The following is a 24,457-nucleotide window of genomic DNA, read 5'->3' on the forward strand; positions in this document are numbered from 1 at the left end:
TGTGCTCCATCATGGCTTTTGCTATGCCCACTAATCGCATTTATTCTGTGTTTTCTATGTGACATCCTACTTCTCCTGTATGTTAAAAGCATCTAAAACGAACAAAATCACTATGTTTAAACTCTTACATGCACAGAAAGATCCTCGTCAGATTGGAGTCCAAATGGGATTTTGGTGTTAGAGTATTCTATACCTAGATTCAAGCTGGCGCAGTCTTCGCTCCAGATTACCACTCCTTCTGTTCCTAAGTACCTGGTCAATTACACAATAGTTTAGATCCTGAATGTTGCCATTGTGTGCCTCACCTATGTGTCTTGCTACCGGGTAGCTTTTGTCTTTATTTGTGACAGCCCTCATATGTTGGAGTATTCGAACATATGCCATATGGATTGTACTGCCTAAGTATGCACTGACACGAACAGCGAAGCATGTAGACTACAAAGTCACTCCTGCAGGTCAGATTGTTTCAGATGATCCAAGGGCTTTTAAATAGTGGGGACCTAATCTGCCTTGTATTCTGTCCTATCGGGCAGGCTTTGCATTTTGTGAATTTTTGAAATCCTGCACTCGCCCGCAACCACCCTTCTGCTTTCAACTCTGGGCTACTATTTACCAGGTCCTGTCACATCGACCGTGCTTTTCTGAATGCGACTCGAGGTCTCCGAGAGACCTCTTTTCTCATTATAGGATAATTTCTTACCAAGTACTAATGCCTATTCAGGCAGTCTCTCACCTTGCTCTGATAGGAATTGTAGGTGGTAATCATTTTTGTTTTGTCTTTGTTCTCCCTTGATTTCCTCTCTCTTTTGTATTTGGATACAACAGACTGGAGCTATCCAATGTATTTACTTTGGCGATCGCTTGCCCTAATACTGAGGGTTGATATCCTCTCTGCATGAACCTTTTGTTTAATTAACTCTGTGCTAGTTCCAGGGCACTTGTCTCACTACAATTTCTTTTCATTCTTAAATGCTCACCATAAGTGATGCTATTCTTCAGTTTTTGAGGGTGATGGCTTTTGGCGTGTAGGATGGTATTACCAGCATTGGGTTTCCTATAGGCACATGTGTGTAAAGTGTTGTTCTCCACACAGAACAGAGACCACCATGTGGATGAATGTTTGGTGGCAGCAAACAGGTTAGGGATAACCAAAAGGGTGCATAATGTACAAACCACTTGACATAAATGGTTATTTCCTTCAGGAAACAGGGTGGTGTGACGTATAGAGCACTAGCTGAGACGCCTACAACTACCCCTTGTCTAGAGGAATCCCGTGGGTATAGTCTGTTGGGATATGAATCATTGATTTATAAGCACTGGTGTCTGATTATATCAAGGGGCATAAATTGTATGAAATTTTTATTGCATGAATTGAAGAGAAATTGAAAAAAATCAGTCGGCACCTTTAAACAAAAGCACTGGCGTTTGATTATATCAAGATTTACGAAATGCATAGTTTCAAATCCCATGAATTTAAGAGAAAATTACCAATAAGATGGTTACCCATTGGTAAACAATATAGTGTGGGGGTGATTGATTTCTATTCACATTATTATAATTATTGAATGTGTGCTTCTCAAGCCCAATGAATTAATGAGGAATTGAGATTAAGTAATATATGACAAATCTACTCGGTTACTTACAGTATTTGTGTTAGAAATACCACGCTGAATAGGCTGTATTAAGTACAGAAAAAAGTTACAAAGTATGAGAAAGGTGAATCATTTTAATGATGTGCTATTTCAATAAAATGAATTAATGAGGTTATTTTAATAACCGATCTACAACAAGACTCGATGTATGAATGATTGCGCTGTATGCAGAGCGATCATTATAATGGAAAGTCTGTCTTCAGTGGCGACGACCTGTGTAAACCACGTGACCGGAAGCATTTGATTGTTTTAAAAACATTGAGACTAACTGCCACTTGATTTGTGAACAAGGCGTTTATCGCCGAAATAAGTAGTAGCAGCAAATAAACCTTTTAGGCGCAAATACCTGAGGATTGGTGTGGTGTCTTCGCCGGCGTGGATTCCTGAGTCAATGCGGACTCTGGATTGGTAACAGATATTTATAGATAGATATGGGGTCGTGTGAGATCTGATAAAATAAAGAAAGCCATACCTTACTTCTTCGAGTACGTGCCTTCTTCGGTGTCGGAGTGGGATGGAGTATTCATCGAATAACAGTGTCTGTAGTGTTACGTGATCAGCGTTGAACCAGTCGCTTGTGACTCTACCTTTGACCGCTTTTTGTTGGAGGAGCACAGGAGTGCCAATGGTGGAGCCCCCAGAGTTGGTTCCAGGAAGAGGACTAAGGATGAAAACAGATGGGACACGACTATCTCGTAGCGGGCGGTTTCTCCGACATCCAGCACGAGGTTAAGGGTTCCCCTGTTTAGAAATGCCTTACACGGGAGACTGGAGCCCTCTGATGACTGGGCACCGCCAACGCGGATGCAGTGAGGAATGTTCGGCATAAGCAATCGTTTGCTTATTGTTCTCCTCCGGCCCCATGTTTGTTGTCCATTTTTTAACTTTCATCCAGTGCTATGTGTAGTCCAAGACCTTTAAGGCTACTATTTTTTCGCTATGAGACTCTGACTCATGCTTGCTACAATGCATTGACATTTACTGGCCACGGCTTTAAGAGACTCATATGTTGGCTAATATCAAGATCCAGGCCCAAGACTGTGGTTCTCGCTCGAGCGCATGGAGGCATTGTGGGAGTGGTAGTCCTTTCGGGGATATAAATATGCAACGGGAAACTGATATTTCGTCGAATAATTACAAACTTTGTGTTTCTTTTAAAACCCGGTCTGCAACTGTTATCACTAAGGCTCCCAGCCTCAAAGACTTAAACTGTCATATTACGGAGAGTTCATGTGGGCGCAGAATAATATCTATTCCTACAGTTCAGCTTTCATTTCTCCAAACACTGTGGGCATCGAGGTTAGTAGAAGTAACAGGTAAGGCTTTAAGATGCCTCTATGTTTACATTTTTAAAATAGTTACAGCATGTTTTTATGCATTTAAACTGAATGTGTGTGTGTGTTATTTCAAGGGCTTTGTATTCTAGAGCGATTGGTGCCACAGTATAAATATATCAAAAATATATCTTCTCCCACGAAAGTTTACTGATGAGATTATTTCGGACATTTGTTCTTACACGCATTAATCATTTTTGAAATGTTAAAACATACTGAACTAGCTTCACTATGCGTTTCATAAAGGAGCATTTGTACATATTTGTAATAATGTTATATATTATGCCTGCTTAAAGGGCAAGAGTATTTCCTTGAGGTTTATTAAAACATGAATGGGGGAAGGGCTATATATACATACAGGTGTAGGGCGCCGATTACATTGAAAAAGGCTTCTGCAAAGCCGAAACGTGTCTCTCTAGCCATGGGATCGTGTGAGACCTGATATAATAAAGAAAGCCATACCCAACTTCTTCGAGTACGTGCCTTCTTCGGTGTCAGAGTGGGATGGAGTATATATATTGCTGCTCAGTTTACACCTCAATCCTGGAGTAATCTCGAAAGAGTGCTTCAATTCGCGGTACACTACCGCGATGCCATCAAAGCTCCACTATTCCCCTTATGGTGAACAGAAGCCAGCACTCATGGGGCAGTTGTGAAAAGTTTATTTCCACAGAGCACCAAACAAATGCGTTTCGGCGTTACGCCTTAGTCGGTGTTACTGACACACCCGACGCAGACATTTTTAAAAGACCAATGTAAACATATTGACAGAGAAAGGACCAAATTTTATTCAATTCATTAAGCGCCATCTTAACATATCTAAACATCATTATAATAATGCACTTGCTCATGTTATATCATTATAATTCATTCCATAAATATAAAAACGAATCATATGTCTCGGAAGCATTTTCAAACAAGCGTTTTGTTGCATAAACTTCTTATTCATTCTTGTTGTATATCGGCATAAAGTAGTTGTTCATTTGAGATAGCTATTATGGCATGTATCGGCCCAAAGAAAATATTCATGCTATGTATCTGCCTTGATTCAACTCATTAAGCGCCATCTTAACAGGTCTGGACATCATTACAATATTGCACTTGCTCATGTTATCCTTACAATTCATTCCTTATATATGAAAACGAATCATATGTCTCAAAAGAATTTTCAAACAATCATTTTGTTGCATAGACTATTTATTCTCGCCATATTTCGGCACAAAGTAGTTGTTCATTGGAGACGGTTATTATTGCAGTATATCGGCCCAAAGAAGACATTCATGCTGTTTATCGGTCCAAGGAAAACACTTCTGCAATATTCTCTATAGAGTTTCACCCATGTCCTTTGTCATTGTCAAATTCAATTCACTGACAATTTATCGGCACATATTTACACACATCACATTAAGCCATGTATCGGCTAACCCTTAAATCAATTGCCCAGATGCACTGCTAGCTCTTCCCCACTGTTCAAACCCTTTGGGGATTTGGTTTGCAAATCAATTATATAACAGGATTCCAATCTGTGTAATTTCAGGATTCTGTGCCCTCCTCGAATACTGACTGGACATGATCTAAGCCAAAATATTGCAAAAGATCCCCGTTGCTCTGGTGTGCAATAGCAAAATGCCTTGCCACTGGATAAGATTCATCTTGTTTTGCAATGACCCGCATGTGTTCTAAAATGTGGACCTGGACTGGATAGATGGTGCTGCCTAGGTATCTTAAACCGCAAGGACACAAACAATACACTGAAAATGCGGTATAGCAAGCTATGAATTTTGTTATGTATCTTCGCTTTTTAATATCGAAAATGTCATAACTTAAAACGTTCTTGCTTTTGTTACTAGCTTTACACTTTCCACATGGAAAGAAGCCTCATCTCCTTGAGAGTGCTCCTCTTTTGTGTGGCCTTACCCTGATGACTATGGACAAGCATATCTCTTATTGATATAGCTTTCCTAAATGTCACCAAGGGAAAGCTTGATGTGTCATTGCAAATGACAGTATCCGTTTTCAGGATATGCCAGAATGTGGTGATCATTCTGAATTTTCCTTCTTGTTTATCATTTTTCAGATTTTAATTTATATTTTCTCAGACTAATTTTTGTCTCTGAATAGCCCTGACCTGGTTTAGTGTTCTTACTACAAGGAGGGTGTCATATCCTCTTTTGATTAATCGGATAGCGCATTCCTTTGCTACTTCAAAATCAAAATTTGAGCTATTTCTTTTAAGCCTCAAGAGTTCACCATACGGGATGCTTTGCACTAATTTTGATGGATGACTACTAGAGGCGTGAGGTGTTGCATTGCCTGAAGTAGATTTTCTAGATTGTGCTGTGTTCACTTTCATGTCTGCTATGAATACCTCAGGTGGAGGTAGTTCACTACCACTGAATTAACCTCCCCTGAGAAATGTAAACTCAAAGTATGATCATTTCAAATTTTCATGTATTCATAAGCGGATGCCGTGGTGGCCTTCCAAACTAAAAATAGGTCATCTCTATACCTGCGCCAGGACACAACTTCTCCCAAACCCTTCTCCCCTTGGTAAGAACAGGGCACCTGCTCCTCCCACCAGCCTACTATCTTTGAGTCGATACACGGCATAATAACTGTCTCAAATAAACAACTACTTCGTACACATATACGGCGAGAATAAATAAAAAGTTTATGCAACAAAATGATTGTTTGAAAATGCTTTTGAGACATATGATTTGATTTTATATTGATGACATGAGCAAGTGCAATATTATTATGATGTTTAGATATGTTAAGATGGCGCTGAATTAATTGAATCAAATTTGGTCCTCTGTCAATATTTTTACATTGGTCTTTTAAAAATATCTGTGTCAGTAATACAGACGAAAGCACAACACCGAAACGTGTTTGTTTGTTGCTTTGAGGAAATAAACTTTTCACAACTACCCCGTGAGTGCTGTCTTCTGTTCACCGTAAGGGGAATAGTGGAAAATATATATATATATATATATGCAAAACTCGTCCCAAAAGCTCCAACACTGCCAGATAGCACGCAGTCTCGAAAAGACGAAGAAGGGAACCCAAGAGTGGTGCCAAACAAAGTGCGTATTTATTCAAGCTCAATTTTGCTCAGCAAGCAAGTCAGTCTTCATACCAGCAATAGCGCCCATGACATCCTGTAGAGTTAATTCGGCCGACGCGGCAGGGCCTTCCTTTGCCTCTTCCAAAGTCCGAAATTGATTTATTTATTTAAACTTCCGAAAAATTATTTTAATTTAAAAGTTCCATTTAAAGATTTGTCAAAACTAATTGTGGTGTGTGTATGTGTGTGTGTGTATATTGCAAATGCTACTTACCAGCATGCATCTGTTCTTGGCATGTAGGGCTGCTGACATTCATATCTGTGCATAGATCGCCGCCTAGTGTTGGGTCCGGATGATTGCACATTGTTGTCCTGGAAGAGTCTTCGAAGTATCACGAGATAGGTGGCTCCTCCCCTGGACTACAGTGCGCATGGGCATCGCCTCCATCCTCAGATTGTTTTTAGCCATTGGCAGAGATGGAGTGAAGTATGTGAGTGATGACCATGCTATGAGCATATACATATATACATATGAACGAAATACTGCAGCTGCTACAGGCGCCGGGGAGGAGGGTGGGCGATATGAATGTCAGCAGCCCTACATGCCAAGAACAGATGCATACTGGTAAGTAGCATTTGCAGTTCGAGGCATGTGGGCTGCTGAATTCATATCTGTGCATAGAATACATAGCAGTCCCTCCATTAGCGGCGGCCGCCCGTGCCAGCTGCAGCAGTCTGAAAAAGTGTTTTGAGAACAGCCTGACCAACAGCTGCCTGCTGTTTGGAATGCACGTCTACACAGTAGTGCTTAGTGAAAGTATGTGTGGTAGACCATGTGGCTGCTCTACAGATATCTTCTAAGGGAATGTTACCTAGGAAAGCCATAGAGGCCCCCAACTTCCTGGTGGAGTGGGCCCTTGGTGGGATAGTGAGAGTGCGCTTAGCTTTAGCGTAACAGATCTGAATGCATTTCACTATCCACCTAGCGATCCCAGCTTTGGAGATAGCGTTTCCCTTGTGGTGTGTGGCAAAAGCAACAAAAAGCTGCTTGGTTTTGCGAAAATCTTTTGTCCTGTCTACATAGTACATCAAGGCTCTCTTAACATCAAGGGTGTGGAGCATCCGCTCCGCCAGGGTCTCTGGGTTTTGGAAAAACACCGGCAACTCAATTGTCTGGTTTATGTGGAATTGAGATACCACCTTGGGTAGGAATTTAGGGTTAGTGCGTAGCACCACCCTGTTAGCATGTACTTGGAAGAAAGGTTCTTGGATGGTGAGCGCCTGCAGCTCGCTAACCCTCCGTAGCGATATAATTGCTACTAAGAACGCAACCTTCCAAGTCAAAAACTGAAGCTCACAAGAGTGCAGTGGCTCGAAGGGAGGACCCATCAGCCTTGTAAGAACCACATTGAGGTTCCATTCTGGAGCTGGTGGGGTCCTTGGTGGAATGACTCTTTTGAGTCCTTCCAGAAAGGCCTTGATAGCAGGGACCTTAAAGAGTGATAGGTGTTGCCTATTCTGGAGGTATGCTGCCATAGCAGACAGGTGAATGCGGATGGAGGAGTACGCCAGATTGCATTGATACAGATGGAACAGGTAACAAATGATGTTTTGAATGGAAGCATCCAGCGGGTCAATATCGTGGTTAACACAGTAGAGGACAAACCTCTTCCATTTAGCCGCATAACAAGCTCTCGTAGTGGGCTTCCTTGCCTCCCGAATGATGTCCATGCAATCGGGAGGAAGATTGAGGTAGCCAAACTCTAGGACTTCAGGAGCCAGATCGCCAGGTTGAGCTGTTGCGGATCTGGGTGCTGAATGTCGCCATGGCTCTGCGTCAGAAGGCTGGGAGTGAGATGAAGCCTTTGATGCGGTACCACGGACAGTTCCAGAAACGTGGTGTACCATGGTTGGCGAGCCCACGTCGGAGCAACCAGGATGAGAGTCATCAAGTGCTGCCTGAGCTTGCGTGCCACCAGCGGTATCAGAGGTGCTGGAGGAAAAGCGTACGCAAATCTGCCTGACCAGTTCATCCACATCGCATTGCCCTGTGATTGCGGGTGTGGGAATCTGGCGGCGAAGCTTTGACATTTTGCGTTCTCCTTTGTGGCGAACAGGTCTATCTCTGGATGACCCCACCTTTGGAAGTACGGTTGGAGTACTGATGGATGTATCTCCCACTCGTGCATCTGATGGCTGTGCCTGCTGAGCAGGTCCGCCATCTGGTTGTCTTTGCCCGGGAGATGCTCCGCCATGATGAAGATGTTCCTCTGAATGGCCCACTTCCACATGCTCTGAGCCAGATGAGACAGCTGCGGAGAGTGTGTGCCTCCCTGTTTCTGAATGTAGTACATGGCCGTCATGTTGTCCGTCCGGATCAACACGACTTTGTTGCACAGATGTACTTTGAACGCCTTTAAGGCCATGAAGATTGCCATCAGTTCCAACACATTGATGTGCATCTTCCTTTGCTGTAGTGTCCAGAGTCCCTGCACTGTGTACTGGAGTACATGCGCTCCCCATCCCTGGAGAGAGGCGTCCGTTGTCAGGATAATCTGTGGCGCAGGCTCTTGGAATGGTCGGCCCTTGCAAAGGTTTTGTGGATTCCACCAATGCAGAGAGTTGTATGCCCGACCGCTCACCAACACTAGGTCTGTCAGTTGCCCATGAGCCTGAGTCCACTGACGTGCTAGGCACTCCTGAAGCGGACGCATATGTAGTCTCGCGTGCGGGACAATGGAGATGCAGGAGGCCATCATGCCTATCAACTGCATGAACACCTTCGCTGGAAGCGAGTGCTGAGGTCTGAATCGTTGGATCAGCGTCTGGATACTGGCGATTCTCACTGAAGTTGGCTGCGCAGTGGCTGCCAGAGTGTTGATTGTCGCGCCCAGATACTGTCGCACGTGGGCGGGCTGGAGATGGGACTTTGGGTAGTTCAGAGAGAATCCCAGATCGTGCAGGAGATGAATGGTGCGTGACACGTGGTCGACGCACTGCTGTTCCGTCTTTGCTTGAATGAGCCAGTCGTCCAAGTAGGGGTAGACGTGGACGTTCTGGCGACGGAGATGCGCTGCCACAGTCGCTAGGCACTCTGTAAATACCCTTGGCGCCGTGGTGACCCCGAACGGCAGAACCCTGAACTGGTAATGCTGGTCTAGAATCGTGAATCTGAGATACTTCCTGTGGGAAGGATGCAGGGGGATATGAAAATAGGCATCTTTCAGAACCAGCGTAGCCAGGTAGTCCCCTTGCTGAAGCAGGGGAAGCACTTGCTGTAACGTGAGCATATGGAAGTGCTCCGAGAGGATGTACCAGTTTAGGGGCCTGAGGTCCAGGATGGGCCTGAGGGATCCGTCCTTTTTGGGGATCAGAAAATACAGGGAGTAAACCCCTGTTCCCCGCTCTTGCAATGGAACGAGCTCTATCGCCCCTTTTTGCAGCATGACTAGACCTTCTTGCTGCAACAAGGTCAAGTGCTTGCCGGACATAGGACGGCTCCTTGGGGGTATGTTTGGTGGAATGGAAGTAAGTTCCAGACAGTACCCGTACTGGATAAGAGACTTGACCCACCTGTCCGTGGTGATGGATTTCCACGCTGGCAGGAACTGCTGGAGTCTCCCCACGACCGGTGTTGTATGGTCGGGGGGCAGTGACAAGGCGTCACTGCTTGTTGGCGGTGGCGGACCTGGAGCTGTTGTTTCCACGTCCCCTGCCCTTGACGTTATTGCCTCTGTAACCACCTCTACCCTTGTTGTTGTACGAGGTTTGGGTGTTACTTTTGTAATACTGTGTGGACTGCGATGCCTGACCCCTTGAGGTGCCTCTGGAAGTGGAGCGGCGAAAGGAACCACTCCGAAACTGCTGACTTTGTAGGGCCCCCATAGACTTGGCAGTTTCTGTATCTTTTTTCATTTTCTCCAGTGTCGCATCCACCTAAGGGCCAAACAGGTGGTCAGGATTAACTGTTTGGTTCAGTATTGTAGTTTGGATGTCGGGTTTGAACCCTGAAATTCTAAGCCAGGCATGCCGTCTAAGCAACACACTGGTATTGATCGCCCTGGAGGCTGTTTCTGCCACATCCAGTGCACATTTTATGGATGCATTTGTAATGAGCTTTCCTTCCTGAATCAGCATTTCTCCTGCCTCCTTGTACTGGTCAGGTAAGTGTTGCAGTATTGCTTCTAAGGTGTCATAATGAGCCCTATCATAGCGTGCAAGTAGGGCTTGTGTGTTAGATATTCTCCAGATATTAGCTGCCTGTGCAGCAATTCGTTTGCCTGAGGCCTCAAAGATCTTGGACTCTCAGTCTGGGGGAGGAGCGTCACCAGTAGTTTGCGAGTTCGCCCTCTTCCGAGCGTTGGAAACAACCAATGAATCCAATGGCAAGTGTCCCTTGATATATGTTGGATCCGAGGGCGCTGCCTTATATTTCCTGTCGATGCGAGGGTTGACCACACGCGCCCGGGTGGGCTCCTTGAAGACCTCCGTTGCATGTTTAAGCACCCCTTTAAGCATCGGCAGCGTTTTGACTGACTTTTCAGCTACTGAGAAAGTGTCAAATAAGAAGTCCACATCCACGGGGTCCGAGTGCAGCTCGACGTCGTGGTTAGCCGCAGCTCTCTCGATCAGAGCGTTAAAGGCCGCCGAGTCCTCCGTCTGGGACGTCTTGGCCGCAAAAAGTTGCGCGTCCTGGCCCGACTGCGGGTCCTCTGGGTCGCCTCCGGCGGACCAAGGTTCGTGCTCCTCCTCCGGATCCGAGTACGCCGGATAGTTGTACTCTGCGTCTTCCTCGTCCGCATCGCCTGCGGCGGAATGCGTTGGCGAGTGTCCTAGGGCTTGTGGGGACACAGGTTCCACCAGAGCCGAAGAGTCCGCAGAGTCCCTTTTGTTTTTGAGAGGGATCTTAAAATGTTCCAACGCCGGCTCCGTAGTGATCTTCCTCTTGAGGAGAGACAGTTTCCCGGTGTTGGCGTCGAGGACTACCTCACGACGTTCCTCATCAGCAAGCGGCTGGAGCCGAAGCTTTGACACCACCAAGGCAGCTTTCGGTGTCAATACCTCCTTCGAGGGTCCGCCCTGTTTCGGCGCGAAGGCCTTCGGCGCCGACTTGGGTGGTAGGGTAAAACGGATAGGCGTTTGCTCCTTCGCAGGCTTAGGCGTGAGCTTAGGCGTTACAGTGTCCTGAGCGGGAACCACACTGTCCTTTCGTATCCGCTGCAGGGATTCCGCTACCTTCTTCGTCAAGGCCGGAGAGGGCTTGACCGGCTCGAGCGACCTCTCTGCGTCGAGAGCCTGATCGCCTGCAGGCACTTTCTTCGGGGCCGACACCCCATGCCTATGCGCGTCGTCGCCCTGACGCTTCTTCGGAACCGTCTTCGGGTCCACGACCCCTTTCGGAGCCGACGCAGCCGCGTCGGACGACTTCGCCTTCGGCGCCGACCCCGAGGGTTTCGGGTCGGCCGTCTTGGCGTGGCTCTTCAAGTCGGCCAACCTGAATTTTTGGGAAGTTGACGCCTCCAGAACCTTCTGCACCAGCGTAACTTTCACTTTCGGTTTCGCATCCGAGGGTGCGTGACCAGACGGCTTCACTTTCGTTTTCTTCAACGTTAGTGGCTTCTCATAAATGTCCGTGACCGGGCCCGGAGGCGGGGACGTAGGACTCATAATTAGATCTTGGGTAAGGCCCGAAGGCGATCCCTCGACCTGGGCCGTATGAAGGGGAAGAACCCCTGAGTCTGGTTGGGGATGCTCCTCCTCCGAGCTATCCCCCACAGTGGCAAAAGCCCGATCGTCGTCCCCTACCTCGTCGGCGACTTCGTCAAAGTTCTCCTCACCCGAGTCGTAGGTCTCCCCCTCGGACGCGGGACTAGAGTCCGAACCTTGCACGTCGTCTTCGGCTTCAACAGATTCCTGGAATATGTTGTCTGGTGGGGGCGCCGCAGTAGCCGATAACTTAGCCTGGAGCCTATTGGCCCGACGAATCTTCAGAGTCTTCTTGCACCGGAATTTCGAACACGCCATGCAGCGGTCTTCGTCGTGGTCCGGTGACAAGCATGTATTGCACACAGGGTGCACGTCGAGGTGTGAATATTTGGAGTTACACACCGGGCACTTCTTAAACGGTGTTCGCTCCATAGCAGAAGTGTAGTGTAGGCCCGTCCGCGCCGAAAGCACGTGGAAGGGCAGCAAGAGATCGGAGCTGAGAGTCAGACAAGAAACCCGTACGCAACTATACCGACGCTCAGCCTAAAGACCTTTTGGTCTCGAGTAGAAGTAGAACAACTATCGGTTCCGACAGAGGGAACCGAAACACATCCGAACCCAATGGCGGAAAAAAACAATCTGGGGATGGAGGCGATGCCCATGCGCACTGTAGTCCAGGGGAGGAGCCACCTATCTCGTGAAACTTCGAAGACTCTTCCAGGACAACAATGTGCAATCATCCGGACCCAACACTAGGCGGCGATCTATGCACAGATATGAATTCAGCAGCCCACATGCCTCGAACATATATATATCAGACCAACGCAAAAACATCGTGATCAAGGGAGCTTGACTCCCAAAACGCGTTAATGGTATATTGCTTAAATAAATAAGCTTTTGACAAAACCCTGCTCGTGAGTGCCTGGATGCTTTCAGTATCGAAGACTGTTAAAACTGGGATCTTATCCTGAATATATATTATATATATATATATATATATATATATAGTTTTTGGGTTTTTTTCGGAAGTTTAAATAAATAAATCAATTTCGGACTTTGGAAGAGGCAAAGGAAGGCCCTGCCGCGTCGGCCGAATTAACTCTACAGGATGTCATGGGCGCCATTGCTGGTATGAAGACTTCAATTGGCCAGCAATATGAGGCTCTCGCCCTTAAGCTCGACACTGTGGCCATTGACGTCAATTTGATTAGAGCGGACTTATTAAAGACTAATGAGAAGGTCAAATCCTTTGATTTGAAGACCTCCAGCTCCACGACCGATGTGTCCGACCTACAGACGGAGGTTAGCAACTTACGATCCTCCAACGATCTCATGGCTCGTCGGCTGGAGGATTTCGAGAATCGGGCCAGACGCAATAATGTACGTATTATTGGGGTCCCTGAAAAATTGGAAGAACCCGCTGCAGATCTCCTTGTGGAGGACCTCATCCTAAATCACCTCGCCCCCAGAGGCCTAAGTTAATTCTTTGCGGTGGAACGTGCGCACAGAGTGCCGGGTGGGAAGCCGAAGCCGGGTGCCCCTCCGCAGCCGATCATCGCCAGAATTTTTAACTTCAGAGATAGAGACGCTATCCTGCAGGCATCGAGGGTGGGTGGCCCCATGAAGTTCGAGAACACTACGGTGAGCTTCTACCCGGACTTCACCCAGTTCTTTCAGAATCAAAGGATAGGGTTTCAGGGGGTGAAGCGACGGCTGAGGGACATGGATTTGAAATACGCGATGCTTTTTCCAACCCGGCTGCGTGTTGAATATGAGGATCGGACGTTTTTCTTTGACCGCCCCGAGAGAGTAAGTGACTGGCTTAATACATTGCCTACGCGGAGTGATCGCACAGAACATTCTGGTGGAGCTGAGGGCGGCCTGTCGGAACAAGAATGATAAGTGGTTCCCGGTTTCCGAACATTTTACATTACATACAGCTTGGTTCGATGACTAATATTTGTGTGATTTTTGGTGGGATTCCCGAGGGTGGCGGGGGGAGTGGGACTCTTTCCTCCTCCGGGTTTGTTTTTGTAGACTAGTTTAATGTTAGGGTGACAGGCACACTGCAAGTTGTGGTGGCTTTTGAGTCTAACGCAGGGGGGTAGGGTGGGGGGGGGGAGGGGAGTTGTATCGAGCCTTTGTTGGGGGGCTGAGGGGGGAGTTTGAGTGGGTTTCATTTATTCTCAAGGCAACGTATTGTTCTATTTTTGGATCTGGGTATTGTGTTCGCTATGGGGTGGATTCTGCATCCATTTCTGGGATGGGGGTAGAGGGTTGAATCTACTGAGTTGGAATGTTAATGGGTTGGTGGGGGATAGGATAAAACGGGGAGTAGTGTTGCAACTTAAGACGCCTCTCCGCTGATGTTGTATTGTTGCAGGAGACGCACTTGATCGGAAACACTTGTTACGCCATGAATCGGCGAGGATATTGTCTCGCTGTACATTCTGGGTTCACTACTGGTTCTAGGGGTGTGGGCATTCTAGTCAAGACCTCTCTCCCCCTGTTAGTAGACAACATAATCCTTGATGACAGGGGGCGTTATGCTGTTCTCACTGGTAGGTGGGAGGGGAGGTCTGTCTTGCAGATTTCTGTATATGTTCCACCTGGTTTGCAGACCTCAACCTTTGCTGATTTGGGGTGTGTAGTTCTGGGACTTCCGGATGGTATCCTGGTGTTGGGGGGAGATTTCAATTCTGTTGTCTCCGGTAGGGAAGATCGCTATCCCCCCAGGGACCTCACGAGGTAACAGTCTTGGCTGAGTGGTTTTTTGGAGACGCTGGGGTTGGTAGACTGTTGGAGGTTGATGCATCCGGGACAGGCACAATACACCTACCACTCGGGGGTCCACGGTAGTCTCTCTAGATTAGACTATGTTTTGATGCCGGCAGCACAGGCCTGGTCTGTCAGGGAAGTTAGACATCTGGTTCAGGGTATATCAGATCGCTCCCCACTGTGGCTTCAGATGGATACTAGTATGGGTGCTGAGGGACGGGTGGCCCCGATTAATCCCTGATATCTCTGTAACCCCAAAACCCGCACTGAGTTGGTCAAGTCCCTGGATCAGTACTTCGCTGAGAACGAGGGATCGGTGTCCTCTTCTGTTTCACTGTGGGAGGCATTTAAGACTGTGTCTTGACAGGCTTTTTGGCTCTATTTCGGAGTGATAAAGACTTTAAGCTTGCTCACATCTAGGATATGTATTCCTAGCTTGTGTTGGCTCTTTTAAGCCCTTTCTTCCAGACCTAGAAGAGGATAGCTGCTTTATATGATAGATCCCTTACTCTAATCCATCTATTGCCTATTGGCTTTGCCTTTCATCATTTTGCCTATAGTAGAGGTTGGATCCTGTGGTCCTGACTTTATATTACACATTGGTATGGTTTATGTAGGTACTCTGACAGAGCTAAGGGTTATTTCATCCTTCTCAGGCCTACAAGGCCCAGAACTAGAGAGACTCAATTTTGATAGAGCTGAGATGCTTCAAGGGGAAAGGTAATGTTTATAGTTAAGGCGGTTGACTGCTAGGGGAAAACCGGCCAGGACTGGTTCTTATCGGAAGAATGTGTTTGTCTCTTGGGCCCAGACGTAACAAGCAGATGGCCACTGCGGTTGCGCAGAGAGCTCTGGAGCTAGCACAGGAATTCGGTGGGAGGCAGCCCTCTGTTGGAAATTTCCATGAGGGGAGAGGAATCCATATCAGCGAAGTGCAGAAGAGGAGGAGTGTTCAGTTTGGTTCTTGAAGAGTGGAGAGTAGGATGTCTGCTGGAGCTGCAGAATACAGTGCAGTTCTATTGGTTTTCTGGAATGGAGAAAGAAGGCAGATGATTGCTGAAGCTGAAGAGAGCAGTAACTATCAGCTGGGACTGCCAGGTCATCAGAATGCATTAAAGCAGATGGAGGAGTTGAGGCTGTCAGCTGAAGTAATTGAGCCAGAGGCGTGGAGCTGTGGTGACGGAGGGAGAGACAGAGAGAGCCCTGATCCCACCAGAGACAGAGAGAAATCTTCCTCAATAGGTGAGGTAGTCTAAACTAGTCCACTTTACACTTCCACCTTAATCTTGTCCTTATTCCCTAGGCTATTGTATGTCTAATCCTTTTTTCCTTTCAGCAGTGTGTTACAGTTCCTGTTAGTTACAGAGACCCCGTAGATAACCTTGTGTGTTACAGTTCCTGTTAGTTACAGAGACCCCGCAGATAACCTTGTCCTTCTACTGTATGTTTAATCCCTTTTCTTTCAGCGGTGTGTTAAAGTTCCTGTTAGTCATAGAGACCCCGCAGATCTGTATATGAATCCTTTTCTATTGTTATTGTAATAAAGATACCCCAGTTCTTAGTGAACCAGTGTGCATGTGTTGTTCTTAAGATAGAGCTAACCTTTCTTCTAACCAGATGCTGTGTAGCAACTGATGGATCAAAAGGGAGTAGGAGCGCTTAAATCAGGGAATAACTCTTGCAGACAGTGTGTATATCTCTTGTCCCTACACAGTGAAGGTAACCTTGTCTCCTAGTCAGGTATTACTGTTTGAACAGATGCTACCCCTGATCAGGTAAGTGATAACTGAATAATTAGGGAGAGAGAGGAGCCCTTGAACTTAAAGATAATTGATATACTAAGTAATTCGGCCATCCCATAATATTATTGTAGTAGCAAACCTTTAGTGGATAGTGAGAGAGACTTTCCAACATAGAGACAGAGAGCTGAAGGTATTCATAGGAAAGTGGTCGTCATTGGTAAGTGGCGTTAGTGAGAGCACTGATTGTGGTCAGTGTGTAGATCCGCCGGATTGTGGATCATGTTGTAAGTGAGTGAGCACCGGGGGTATACGGTGTTTAGGTCCGCCGGATTGTGGACCGGATAAAAAGAGAGCACTGGGGCTGCAGCCCAGTGTGAATGGCATGCCGGATTGTGTGTCGAGTGAGCACTGAGGGTGAGCAGTGTGTATGGCACGCCTGATTGTGTGTCGAGTGAGCACTGATGGTAATCAGTGTGTAATGGTAAATAATCAGAACTGCCCGAGGGTAGATTAGTCTGGACCCCTGTGGTCGCGAGACTATGAGGTATGAGTGTGGTGTAGGGCATGGATGTCCTTAGTAATCAGTGAGTATTCTTAGTATCCCTATAGATTTAGTGGTGTTTCTGATGATTATGAGCTTGTACATTGCGAGTTCCATCCTCAGGTAGGTACCCAGGTGCCTGGATAGATGGGTCCTGAGGAGGGAGGTGGTTACGTTCCGGCTGGGTTGGAGGGGCTCTCAGGAGCTGATCCCATCTGGTCTAGAACCCGGTCGTTACAGACTGTTATCCGTGGACAGGCATTATCGTTAATCTCTGGTGCCAAGAAAAGCAAAAATGAGGAGGTGGTCCGCCTAGAGACCGAAAAAGCGGAGCTGGAGGGGGATTTTGAGCTAGGTGTTACTCGTGACAAGGTTCATGCCCTCAGTCTTAAACAACTTGATTATAGGGCTTTGGTAACTGACGCCGCTTAAGTTATGAGTAGAGAGCAGCGGGGCAGACTGTATGATGTGGGGGATAAGGCAGGGAAACTGATTGCGCGGCTGGATAAATAGGAGAGGGCGAGTCGTGTGGTTCCTGTGGTTGAGAAAATTGGAGTGAGAGTGACTGACCCGGTTGAGATTGTGGAGTGTTTTGCTGAACACTTCCGAGATGTGTATTCCCCAGTCTCCGATAGACCTGAAGAAGACTCCAATTTGCTGTTGCGAGACATCGCGTTGCCTTGTCTGTCGGATTCAGATAGGGACCTGATGGACGCAGCACTTTCAGCGGACGAGGTGGCCCTCGCTATTCGCTCTGTTAGTTCGGGAAAAGCTATGGGCCCTAATAGTCTTCCCATCGAGCTCTACAAGCTGCGTCCTGACAAAATGGTGCCGTATCTTCGTGATATGTTCCTAGAATCGCGAGACATTGGCTCCCTTCCTCGTGATCAGCGTCTTGCGACCATCGTGGTGATTCATAAGGAAGGGAAACCGCGGGAATCGCTGTGCGTCCTACAGGCCCATTTCGCTTCTGAACGCGGAACCTAAGATCCTCGCAAAGTTGCTGGCAAACCGCCTGATAAAAGGTAATTAGTGATTTGATTCATCCAGATCAATCCGGTTTCATTCCACACCGCAATACAGCACTGAACTTGAGGAGCTTGCATGGCGTTCTCGCGAGAGCGGCGTCACTGCGTGAGCCAGCCATTTTGGCTTCCTTGGACGCCACGATGGCCTTCGATACAGTGGAATGGCCGTACCTCTGGGCTGCTCTTGCGAAGTTTGGTTTTGGTGAAATTGGCTGGGTGAAACTTTTGTATGAGGAACCATTGGCGCATATTGTGGTGAATGGTCGAGTGTCTAAGTCCTTTGTTCTCGGGAGGGGTACGCGGCAGGGCTGTCCGTTGTCTCCACTTCTTTTCGCCCTTGCCTTGGAACCTCTAGCTGCCTGGCTGCGATGGGAGCCATCGATGAGGGGTATTCAGTGGACCCCTGAATTCGAGGATCGCGTATCGCTCTATGCAGACTACATTTTGTTGTACCTCACATCGCCTCGAAGGTCGTTGATTGTATTGTTTGATTTGCTCACCTCGTTTGGAAGAAAATCCGGACTTGTGATTAATTGGACCAAGTCCTGCGTGTATGAGCTCTCGGGTGATATCCCTCTTTTACCGCGCGGGTGTCCCATTCAGGTGACGCAGACAGGATTTAAGTACTTGGGGGTCGTTATGATCGTAATCTGCTTCCTCCTCTTCAAAGGTTAAAATCTGACGTTGTGGGCTGGCGCAGGCTGCCGCTATCACCACTTGGGCGTGCAGCTCTTTTTAAAATTATGTCCTTGCCGCGTTTTTTATTCGCGCTCTAGAATACGTTTGATGTAATTCCGGCAAGCTATTTTCGGGAGGTGGAGAGTTTGCAGAGACGGTTGATATGGGATATGCATTTGCGTATCGCCCTCGCCAAGCTAACGCTTCCCAGGTACGACGGGGGTATTGCACTTCCGGATATCAGGCGATATTATTGGGCCTCTCAGCTGGGAGCGATTAATCATGGAATGTATGGTCCAGCGTCAAATCCTGCGTTCGAGATGGATAAGTGTTTACTACCGGGTGGGGATTATAACAGGGCGCTTTATTCCAAATCTGCTGGAAGGAAACTATCGGGACCCACTAAGATAGCGGTACGAGTGTGGCACTGCCCTAATGCGGCAATGGGATGGAGGGATCGACTGACCCGGGCGACTCCGCTTTATGCGTCTGAAAGATTGGGTAGCCTGTGGAAGACGAAAGGATTTGAAAAGTGGGATATGATTGGCATTTGTAGGGTGAGTGATCTTTGGGTCAAGGGCAAAATTAAGACTTTTGAGGCGTTGAAGGTAGAGTAGGAGCTGAGTGACAGGGAATTCTTACGTTATGCGCAGATCCATCACGCGTTGAGTTCGGTTTTTCCTGAGGGTACTGACATCCCCGAATCCTCCCCACTGGATGATCGGGTGCATGATGGCTATGCGTCTGACAGCACTATTTCTTTGATATACAAGAAATTAATCAACAGTCGAATGGACCTGTTGGTGCACCTCAGGGAGGTCTGGACCAGTGACTGTTTAGAGTTGGATGACGAGGACTGGCAGTCGGCGATATCCTCACCTAAGGAGGTCGCGATTCCGGCCCGTCTCCGACTTGTCCAGCTTAAGATCCTGCATAGGATCTATGTTACTGGCCCTCGCCTGATTCGTATGGGTTATTCTGTGGATGGGTTGTGTAAGCGTGGTTGTGGTTTAGTCGGTACTATCCTCCACATAATTTGGGAGTGTCCGGAGGTGGTTGTGTTCTGGAATCGTGTGCATGCTGTGATGGAGGGGGCCACGGGTTTGGCGTTGTCACCTGAAGCCAGGCGTTGTCTGTTGAATGTTTGGGAACCGAATGACTATGATGTGGCACAGACGCAGTGGGCGACCCTTGGGAATATGACTGCCAAGAGAGACATTGCGCAGTTGTGGGGCTCCCAGAGGCCGCCCACGGTCTCGGCATGGAAGGAGAACATGGACTGGTGTATGTTTAGAGAGAAGACTGTATGTGGCGTGGGGCAGACCCAGGAAATGGGGTAAAATCTGGGGCCAATGGAACTCCTACCGTGGAAATATATGCACACCTCCACTTGTAGATATTCCAGATGTTCCCCTTTCCCCCTGATCCGGCATTCCTAGTATTGTTTAGCTTCTATGTTTACTGATTCTGGTTTCTCACCGCCCCCCCCCCGCCCCTCGCATTAATGATTTTTGTATTATACTGTATTGCACTTTCCCTTCCTCCTTGAACACATATCCAACTGTATTGTTTTATAGCCTTGTTTATATGTTTTTTTATTAATAAAAAAAGTTTAAAAAAAAGAAAAATCAATTTCCACCTAAAGAAAAACTATTAAGCAAATATATTTATTAAAAGTGATGTTAATATAAAGAAAGTTAATGTCAGTATAAATAACTAATGCAAAAAAGAATGCAGAACAGTGTCATACATTCACCCCGGTACAGATATCTGGGCCTAAATCCATCGATTTTGTTGCTCACCATGCCATTCCAGTTTGGAACCAGCCATATGCAAATCAGTCTTGACTCTGCGCCCAATGGGAACAGTCCAGCCCGAACTGCCAGGCCAGGTCCTCCCTGGACTGGAAACAAGCAACCTAGAACCGGTTTCGTACTTTCAGCCCTCATCAGCCAGGATAGTTTGATTCCAGTGGCATGGAGAGCACAGGACCCATGTCTGGGCATACCCATCACACTCAGGGTGACAAATGCAAAAAGAACAATTGATGGGCAGAATGCAGAACAATGTCATACATTCACCCCAGTATAGAGATCTGGGCCTAAATCCATCGTTTTTAACCCCAATCTTTTGACTGGGGAGAATGTTTGCATGGTCATCATTCCGTCCATCATTTGTTTGCTGTAACACTTTTCGCTTTAAGTGGGATGGGTATGCCCAGACATGGGTCCCTTGCTCCCTGTGCCACTGGATTCAAGCTAGCCTGGCTGAAGAAGGGTGGAATACCCTGAAACAGGTCCCATGATGCTTGTTCCCGGTCCAGTGTGAACCTGGCCTGGTAGTTCGGTCTGGACTGTTCAAATGAGGCACAGGGTCAAGACTAATTTGCATATGGCTGGGTCCAAACTGGGGTGGCGTCGTGGGCAAAAGAACAATGGATTTAATCCAGATCTTTTGACTGGGGAGAAAGTTTGCATTGTCAGCATTCCGTCCATCATTTGTTTGCAGTATAAATAACTATACATTCATGTATAGGAACGAAATTGCATCGCTCTTGATGAATTCGCTCGTTATGAGCTCCATGTCAAACTCGACTCAGAACTACGTAGTCAGGCAGGCTTTGAAACCCAGGCCCGAGGTCACTCATAGACAGATCACAGGTGGGGTGGCACGTAGCCTACAGGCAAACGTGCGAACAGATAGGTGCAGTGGCACCACAATGGTCCAGGGAGATTGGCCACAATATAGCACACATGGCCAGAGGGGTACATACGTTCCTAAAATACCATAAAGTCAGCTGCCACATTAAGTTAGGAAAATATAGCTAACCAGAACATAGTACATGCAGTGATCACGCGCTCCCCGAGCCGGACATCTGGTCACTACACACTGGCAGCATTGTGCCCACGCAAGGTTGAGGTCTACCTGGATTCCTCATCAAATACATTAAATTATGGCTCCATAGACAGCAGTTCACATTCCTTAACCAAAAAGGATCCCCGGACCGGTTTTAAAGCATTCAATAAATTGTATAAAAATCCATAGCCAATCGGAGTTGAGACATGCCTCAGACGCTATGCCTTTAACTGTTATCCTGGCCACACTGTTTAATTAAAAGAACTGTTGCTGTTCTGCTAAATACCTAGTCTCTTATTTTTTCAAAGCATTTCATGATCAAGCAATATTTTGGTGAGCCAGGAGGCGAATGGTACCTCATACCAGTCTGCAACCAAAGGAAGGGGATGGATTCACATTTGCGCAACAAAGAAGGTGAACAGACCCCGCAATAGTTTGGAAGTTCTTCTGAACCTGTGGGGCTGAGGTCCAAGCTGAAGCAGCAGTCACAGACTACATCAGAACCTTAGTGAAGCATTCTGTGTATAACAAACTAGGTAGAAGCGTAAAAAGATAACCATAGCGCCCTGCCACTGAAAGAAATATGGCATATTACCTTTTTTTATATGTTCTAGCTGAGTAGCAGTAAGGCAGCCTTGGAGGCGATCCTGTGTAAGTCACCTTTTTCGATAGTCAGTACGCTAAGAAAGGTGAATATTTATTGATTTATTTATATGGCCCTTGATGGCTCTGTGAGAAGTTGGCCTGATATATGATGTTCCTAGTTCTAGTGACCACCTTGTATCAGTCCAAACAACCCTTATGGTGATTGGTTGTAAGTCAACCTTATAGACCAGCTATCCTAATGGTAGCGTGGACAAAGCAGTCTTAGGCTAAACTCTTTTGGCATGTGAAGCCAGCTGTATTACCATAGGTAACCCCCTTGAACACTAAGTGAAAGGACACCACACAGGATATATATTCAAAATATATATGTATTTATTACTACAAATAGTCCCCTGAACTCTTTATGAGCACAAGAGCAAACACGTTAAAACAATTCAATTGATAAGTATACAAAAGTTGCACAAATATGGATAGGCCCGGGTGGCCCCTAAAACCATATACTAAAGAAGTGGTATAAGTATCACGAGTCGAAAGGAAGTAAGGCCTAGGGCCTTGGGAATCACTGGGGCTATGCTGTGCTAACGCAAGTTAGGAACTAGGAGGCCCACGGGATCTGGTTTGCAGTGCGCAAAGGTAGAAGCAATTTACATTGAAGTCAATGGATGCGTAAAAGTTAAAAAGGGAAGGTAGGAAGTCTTCCGGTCAGTCTAGAAATGAACCCTTTGGAATCTGGACACTAGGAGTGTTAAACTACTCGGAGGCACCAGAGTGCCAGCGTTACCTCACCCACAGGAAGCGGGTGCAGTGGTGCCAAAGTGTGTCGGGATTCTGCAGGAGTTCAGATGGAGCCTAGGAGTGTTGATGCTGCAGGCAACCTGATGTGAAGAGTTCCGGTGGATCCAAGGGTGGATCTGAAGTGAGAAGACCTGAAAGCAGAGCGGAAAATGTTCACAGTCACTAGCCAGTGACCGGCGTGGAACCAGGAAGGAACCAGGCGTTGTCGGGTGCCAACAGGTGACGTCATGAAGCTTGTCTCTTCAGCAGCGTGGACTAGGCGACGATGACGACGACGACCAGGAGTCACTCATGAGCTGTCCCACGTAGGCTCTAGTTGATGGCGGAGTCGGCTTCTTGATCGGAGCAAACAGGCCTTGGCTAATGCAAGCCACGTAGGAAACAAAGAAGGCTTCTCACTCTAACCAGCAAGGTCAGAGGGGTTGCTGCTTTTGGGAGCAGCAAGGGCCAGTCTGGAGCAACCAGACCAGCGGTGGAAAGTTGTCGTTTGGTCGCCAAGATGGCCACTAGCCAACAGACTTGTAACCGGATAGGCGCGTCGAGTGGAACAAAGTAGAAGGGCCCCACGCAGATCTCGTGAGAGTTGGGCGGCTGGTCCTTGGTGCAAATGTAGCTCGGTGGTAGGGCTTCTCAAGACCCTAAGCACAGCGTTGAGGGGGCCTCAGGTGCTGCGCAGTCAGCTTCTCATGGACGTTTCAAGAGGTCCGGTCCCACGTCTCAGGTAGCCTCCACTCGTCTCAGCTTTGCAGGGACTGTGGATCGGGCTGTTAAGATGTCTGGGAGTCTGGTTCTTGTCAGCTCTGGGCTCAGGCGGGAGGCGGCGGCAAAGCAGTCGTTGATCGCTGGATGGTGCCTGTATTCACAGGGTGGTCACTCCTTGGCCACAAGGGAGATTCTTCAGTCTTCTGAGCAGCAGAACGTCGAAGGTCCAGAGTTTCTTCTTTTGTAGTTGAATTTCAGGGTAATCGGCAGTCTTGGGACTCAGCTCCTACTTTTAAACCAATTCTAGGGACTGGACTACCTACTAGGTCCCTCCTATGGGTGGGACCAGGAAGGGGGGTGGTTACACCCTCTTTACTTTGTCCAGTTTCGTGCCAGAGCTGGGGCTGGAGTGCCCCAGCACCGGTTTGAACTGGCCTATGCACGGCGACACCTTGTGTGCCCCGGGCATGTCTGATTCTATTCAGCCCTACCTAACCAGATACACAAAATCCTGTCTGGGGTGGTGCTAGCACCTCCCCAGGCAGGAAACCCTTTGTCCAAGCCTCCCTCGCTGGAAGGACTCCCAGCAGCAGGAGGCCAGACTTCTGTCTGTGGTGGCAGCATCCATTTTGTGATGCTGAGGCTCTGTTTAACTTTAACCGGGGTTCAGGTTCTGTACATGTCGTGCCCCTCTAGAAGGGTGAAATGCTACCCCCCTCGCCAGAATTGGCGAGGGGGGTAGTACTCCAATTCATATGACACCTTACTCGACATGTTTTGATAATATCAAACCAGAGTTAGCATTTAACCGCGAGGTTCGTAATGCACTTAAGAGTATATGGTATGACGCTATTAGGAAACAGCTAAAGGACATCGTTCTGAAAGCTGCAGACAGGCTCAGCTGATGCTAGAGCACCATCTCACACATAACCAAGCACTCTGCCTCCAGGATCGAAAAGGCCTGCCATAGGAGTG

The 24,457-nt window shown here is 47.4% G+C and overlaps 1 protein-coding gene across 2 annotated transcripts in view; it reads right to left on the reverse strand.

Annotated features, from left to right (window-relative positions):
- Nucleotides 1–24,457, reverse strand: part of CDC25C (cell division cycle 25C) — a 432,607-nt gene that overhangs the window by 223,001 nt on the left and 185,149 nt on the right. The window lies entirely within an intron of this gene.

Source organism: Lissotriton vulgaris, chromosome 7 (genome assembly GCF_964263255.1).
Source record: "Lissotriton vulgaris chromosome 7, aLisVul1.2, whole genome shotgun sequence".
Classification (NCBI taxonomy): Eukaryota; Metazoa; Chordata; class Amphibia; order Caudata; family Salamandridae; genus Lissotriton; species Lissotriton vulgaris.